This window comes from Corvus hawaiiensis, unplaced genomic scaffold (genome assembly GCF_020740725.1).
Source record: "Corvus hawaiiensis isolate bCorHaw1 unplaced genomic scaffold, bCorHaw1.pri.cur scaffold_32_ctg1, whole genome shotgun sequence".
NCBI classification, from domain to species: Eukaryota; Metazoa; Chordata; class Aves; order Passeriformes; family Corvidae; genus Corvus; species Corvus hawaiiensis.
In genome coordinates, this window is record NW_025963366.1 from 2,537,590 (window position 1) to 2,543,280 (window position 5,691).

The 5,691-nt window shown below is 60.0% G+C and overlaps 1 pseudogene; it reads left to right on the forward strand.

The window, feature by feature from the left end:
- Nucleotides 1-989: 989 nt before the first annotated feature.
- Nucleotides 990-5,291, forward strand: LOC125320974 (annotated as a pseudogene).
- The last annotated feature ends 400 nt before the right edge of the window (nucleotides 5,292-5,691 follow it).

Below are 5,691 nucleotides of genomic sequence, written 5' to 3' on the forward strand. Positions count from 1 at the left end.
TGGACTTGCTCGTGCTGAGGGTGCTGCTGTCTGTGCTTGCAGTGTCCTTGTGGCCTGCAGCTGGAGCCCTGATTCCTTGGCAGGGGCTGTTTGGGTGGGCTCTGCCGTGCCGAGGAGGGCAATGCCTGTGCCAGGTGCTTGTGGCCGCCGCCGTCCCCTGGGTGCTGGGGCCCCCTTGGGCCCTGCGGTTCATCCCTGGGGGGCTGTAGAAACTCTGCCATGGCCTTTGCCTTCACCTTGGCCTTTTGCTCATCCCTTCTTGCATTCCCCTGCTGAGCCTTTCTGGCCAAGTGCTGCAGGGGCTTCTTGTGCCTCTCCTGCAGCCCCCTCAGTGCCTGTGGGTGCTCATCCTCTGAGAGCTGCTGAGCTTTCTGCAAAATCATTCGTTTCTCCAGTGACCCAAACGAGATCGAGAAAAGAAAATCCTGATCCTTCCACATCCCGCAGCCTCCTGGGGGCCGGGGGCCACTGCCGGCCCTGCCCGGGGGGGGTTGGGGTCAGGCAGTGCCCGGCGCTGAGCCCCGGCTGCCCCACAGCCCCTGCCCAGCCCCACAGCTCCCCACAGGCCTCCAGCCCATGCTGCCCTGTCCTGCTGCTCCCCACCACAGAGAAACACCCTGAAATCCTGAACTTCTTTGTATCTCTGTCCTGGAGACCAGGAATACGGAAGATTTGGATCAGCTGGCAAATTTTGAGGATAAGATGGTGCTGAAAAATATCCCAGTCCTCAGGTTTTTCTCTTCCTCCTCTTTTCCATCTTCCTTTTCCTTTCTTGCCACATAGATTCCTCCTGCTGCTGTTTGCCTTAACCATATTCCTGCACACTCCCTTCAACCAATCCCTTCCCAGCACACCAACACCATCCATCCCCTGTTGCTGAGACCCCTTCTTGACTTCCCTTTTTACCCCCGCTGGGTGTCCATGTCCTTAATTACCTCTGGGAGAATGTGCAAACTGCGTGAACATTGTCCCCTTTTGTATAGGACACGATGTCCATGGTTGTGTTCAGGCTTTGTTGTTGTTCTGGAAGTCGAGGAATTGAGCAGGAGCTTGGCTGAGCAGCAGTGTGTGTCAATCAGTACCATCTTGTGGAGCTGATGGTTTGTGCTGTCACTTGCTTGTGTCCACGTCCGTGTGGCTGTGTCCGAGCAGATTGAGAGCATGTGTTTGTAGGGAGGCGTTGCTGTTGTTCCTTGGCTGGGGGTGCCCGGTTTTCGGGCCATCCCCCCTGGAGCAGGGTGTCCCCCCTTGGTGCAGGCGCGGCCCTCAGGCAGCGCTCAGCCAATCAGAAGGCGCGGCGCTGGTGAGTCAGCAGTTGCCAGGCAGAGCCGCAGCGCCCGGCGCTCCCCAGCTGGAGCCCCCGTGTGGCCCGGCCTTGGCGCCCCCCGCGAGGGGAATTTGGGGAGGTGGGAGGGGGGCAGCGCCAAGGCCGGGCCGGCCCGTGCTGTGCTGGCAGAAGTGGCTGCGGCGGGGGCCGAGTGCGGGCAGGAGCGGCCGAGAGCCCAGCGCTGCCGCAGCCCGAGCTGCCGCAGCTGCATCCCTGCTGGTGCTGTGGGATCCGAGAGCTCTGGGGGGCAGAGCGAGCCAGGGGTGGGTGCTGGGCCTGGGGGGAGGAGGAGAAAGGCTGGAGGAGCAGGGCTGGAGACCAGAATGGTGAAAGGATGCACGTGGGAGCAGCAGGTGGGATTCTGCAGGAGAAGGAGTAGTGTGAGGAAGAGGAGTGTGAGGAAGAGTAGGGATAGAGGAGGAGGAGGAGGAGCAGGAAGAGGAGGCACCGCAAGGTTCCAGCACTCGCTGTATCTGCAGCCTCCCCCCAGCCCCAGGAGCGTTGCCCCCCCCATCCAGCAGGTGAGCAGGGAGGGGGATCCACAATTTTCCTGGGGGTGAATCTTGGTGTTTCTGAGGTTTCTTGGGCTCCATGTTGGTGCTTTGGTTTTTTTGTGGGGGCTGAATGTTTGTATTTTGGAGGGGGTTTTGTCTGAATCTTGATGTTTTGGGAGTTCTGGGTCTGTGTCTTGATGTTTGTGGGACTTTTGGGCTGAATCTCTGTGTTTTTGAGGTTTTAACAGACACAGGTTGCCCAGTGATGCACTTGGGGAGGAGGAACTCCCAGCCCAAGGCACTGACTTGATGCCTTTTCCTGGTCTTAAAATCAAGAGGCATACACGGTTAGAAGGGGAAAAGGGATTTTACCTTGGTATTTATTTTTAAGGATCCTTAGGTGTACACGTCCAGGTCATATGCATCGAGATGCACCCTGCCGAGTCTGTCTCTCTCTCTGTCTCTCTCCGTGTCCCCCCCCCCCCCGCCAACACTGGGTATAACATTATAGGTTTTACTAATTAGCAGGTCTATCAAAGATTCCCCAATGAGAGGCTCAAGTGAGCCCCCTTCCCCAAGGAACCTTCCCTCGGATGGTTCTATCTTGGTTTACAGAATGTGTTCTGGAGAGGACCTTGGGCTCTGGGGCACACTGATCCCTAGCTACAAAGCTTCCAAAATGTTTAGTTTCTTAGCTTGACAAACAAATCCAAGAATGTAGGCAAAAGGCACTAGGAATACAGAAGTTGTAGAAAGGTATAACAGGGGTATAAAAGAAAAGGCAAAAATCTTCATGGCATCACACTCCTTGTTTCTCCCCCCAAACCAGGATTTGTCTTGTCATTCCTAAGGCATGGCCAGATGGAGGAGGAGGAAAAGCCCCGGAGATGCTGCACGAGGAGGAGCTGCAAACGCAGCCCAGAGAGATCCAAGGAGGAAAGAGCCCCCCTGTGCCAGGAAGGCGGCCGGAGATCCAGGGGGAGGTTGGAGCTGGGGGAGAAGCTTCAGGGTGGGGAGAAGCCTCACAAGTGCTTGGAATGTGGGAAGGGCTTCAGGTGGAGCTCCAGCCTTAGGGAACACCAGAGGATCCACACTGGGGAAAAGCCCTACAAGTGTGGGGAGTGTGGGAAGAGCTTCAGGCACAGCTCCCACCTGATGGAGCACCAGAGGATCCACACCGGGGAACGACCCTATGGGTGTAGGGAATGTGGGAAGAGCTTCGGGCGGAACTCCAGCCTGTGGGGACACCAGCGCATCCACACCGGGGAGAGGCCCTACGAGTGTTCTGAGTGTGGGAAGAGGTTTAAGATCAGCTCCGATCTCCTCAGACATCAGCGCATTCACACGGATGAGAGGCCCTTCCGCTGCCCCAATTGTGGGAAGGGCTTCAAACGCATCTGCAACCTCATCAGGCACCGGCGTATCCACACCGGGGAGAGGCCCTACGAGTGTCCCCAGTGTGGGAAGAGCTTTTCACAGAGCTCTCACTTGACCCAACACCAACGGAGGCACCGCTAAGGGAAGCCCTGTGAGTGCCCCGAGTGTGGGAAGAGCTTCGTGCGCTGCTCCAGCTCCATCCCCCGTGGGAGGATCGGTGTTGGATGATCCCCAGTGACCCCCATTGGGCAGAGCCCTGGTGACCCCCGTTCCAGGTGATCCCTGCTGGGTGGGGGGAAGGTGTTGGAGAGATTTCTTTGCCTTCTCCTTGTGCTGCTGGGATGTGGTTGGTAATAAATTCCCTCCCTGTGCCCAGGCTGGGTCTGTTGTGCCCGTGCCGGTGCTTGGGGCGGGATCTCTCCTGGTCCTTCTCGCAGCTCCTGGGCTTTTCCTTGTATTTCCTGTCCCTGTGCAGTAGCAGAGGGCAGGGACAGAGCGGTTTTGGTGTCTCCCGGCATCCAGGCAGGGCCAGCCCAGCCCCGGGGTTTCTGAGGGGCTTGTGGGTGTCCCTCGTTGTGGGTGTCCCTCCCCACTGGAGGAGGGTGTCCCTCCATTGCTGCAGCCCCAGCCCTCAGGCAGCCCTCAGCCAAGCAGAGAACGCTGGCCCAGGTGCACAGGCACTGCCGGCACAGCCTCGAGGTGTCCACCCCATTCCTGGTGGGCCGCAGAGGTGAGCGTGGGGCAGAGCGTGTCCCCTCGGGCCCTGCCCTGGGAATGACCCTGGAGCCCCTCAAAACCTCTCTGGGAATCACCCCAGAGCCCTCAGCTCTCCTTGTGCCCATCCCCGGGGCCTCTTGCCCCTCTCAGTCACCTTCGTCCCTCTCTTTGTCCTTCCCAGTCCCTCCCAGTCCATCCCAGTCCCTCCCAGTCTCTCCCAGTGCCTCCGCGCGTGTCCATCCCAGCCCTGCGTGGCGCTGACGCCCCTCAGCCAATCAGAGTGCGTCTCTCTGATGACTCATCGGTTGCCAGGCAGACCCGCAGCGCCGACTGCCCCGTGCTGGACTCGGCCTCCCAGTGCCGCGCGCTCCATTCCCAGTCCCTCCCAGTGACACCGTAGGCACTCCCAGTTTCCCTACAGTCACTTTAAGGCCCTTTCAATCCTTCCCAGTCCCTCTCAGTCCATTCCCAGTCCACTTCCAGCCCATTTCCAGACCTCCACCCTCTGCCCAGTGCCTTCCCAGTGCCCCCCAACCACCTCCCCTCTCTCTTAGTGCCCCCCCCCCCAGTCCCTTCCAGTTCATTCCCAGTCCCTCCCAGGGCCCCCACAGTCCCAACCAGTGCAAATCCAGTCCCTCACAGTGTCCCCATAGTCCTTCTCAATCCCTCCTAATCCCTCTCAGTCCATTCCCTGTCCACTCCTAACCCTTCTCAGGTCACTCTCAGACCTCCACCCTCTCTCCCGATGCCTGTGGCCCCCAATCCACTCCTCTGTCTCTCAGTGCCCCCCCAGTCCCTCCCACTCCATTCCCAGTCCCTCTCAATGCCACACGAAACCTCACCGCTCTCTCCCAGTGCCCCCCAGCGTGTCCATCTTGCTGGTGCCCTCGAGCTCCTAGCCCGGCCCCAGCCGCCTGCTCTGCTCCGGGATGGATTTCTACCCTGTGCAGGTGCAGCTCAGGTGGTTCCAGGAGCTCTCGGGGCACGTGGTGGCCACCGACATTGTCCCCAACGGGGACTGGACCCACCAGCTCCTGGTGCTGCTGGAAACTCCCCCCAGTGCGGGGTCAGCTCCAGCTGCCGGGTGGAGCACGACAGCCTGGAGCAGCCCCTGAGCCTGCACTGGGGTACGGCCCGGCCCCACAGCTCCGGGGGGAGCGGGGCAGGCACTGGGGGCACTGGGAAGGGGTTTGAAGGATGTTGGGGAGGGTGAGATGGAGTTCCAGGGGTGCTGATGGACACTGGGAGGGAGTTTGGGGGTTCTGGGTGTAACTGGGAGGGATTTGAGTGAGCCTGGAGGGGCTGGAAGATCAGGGGTGGAAAAGTAGGGGTTGGAATGAGGTTGGTTGTGCTGGGAAGAGACTGGGAGGAGTCTTGGTGAGTCCTGGTGGGGCTGGGAAGGGACTGGGAGAGGGTCTGTGGGTCCTGGGGCGGTGGGGGGCAACTGGGAGGGACAGGAGGGACTTTGGTGGGTGCTGGAGAGGCTGGGAAGGGATGAGGAGAAGATTTCAGGAGGTCCTGGGTGGGCTGGGGGTGACTAGGAAAGTGCTTGGAGGGTTTTGGGGTGTCTGTGAGAGGATTTTGGGGGTCCTGACCATTGCAGAACCTCCACAGATGGCGCTGGACACCGCCCACAGCAAGATGCCGATGGGGATCGGGGGCTTCGTGTTGGGCTTCGTCTTCCTGGCGCTGGGGCTTGGCTTCTATCTGCGCAAGCAGGTGTGGGGGAGGGGGGGTCCCGGGGGTCGTGTCCCCCCTCCCCCCGAGCTCTGTGCT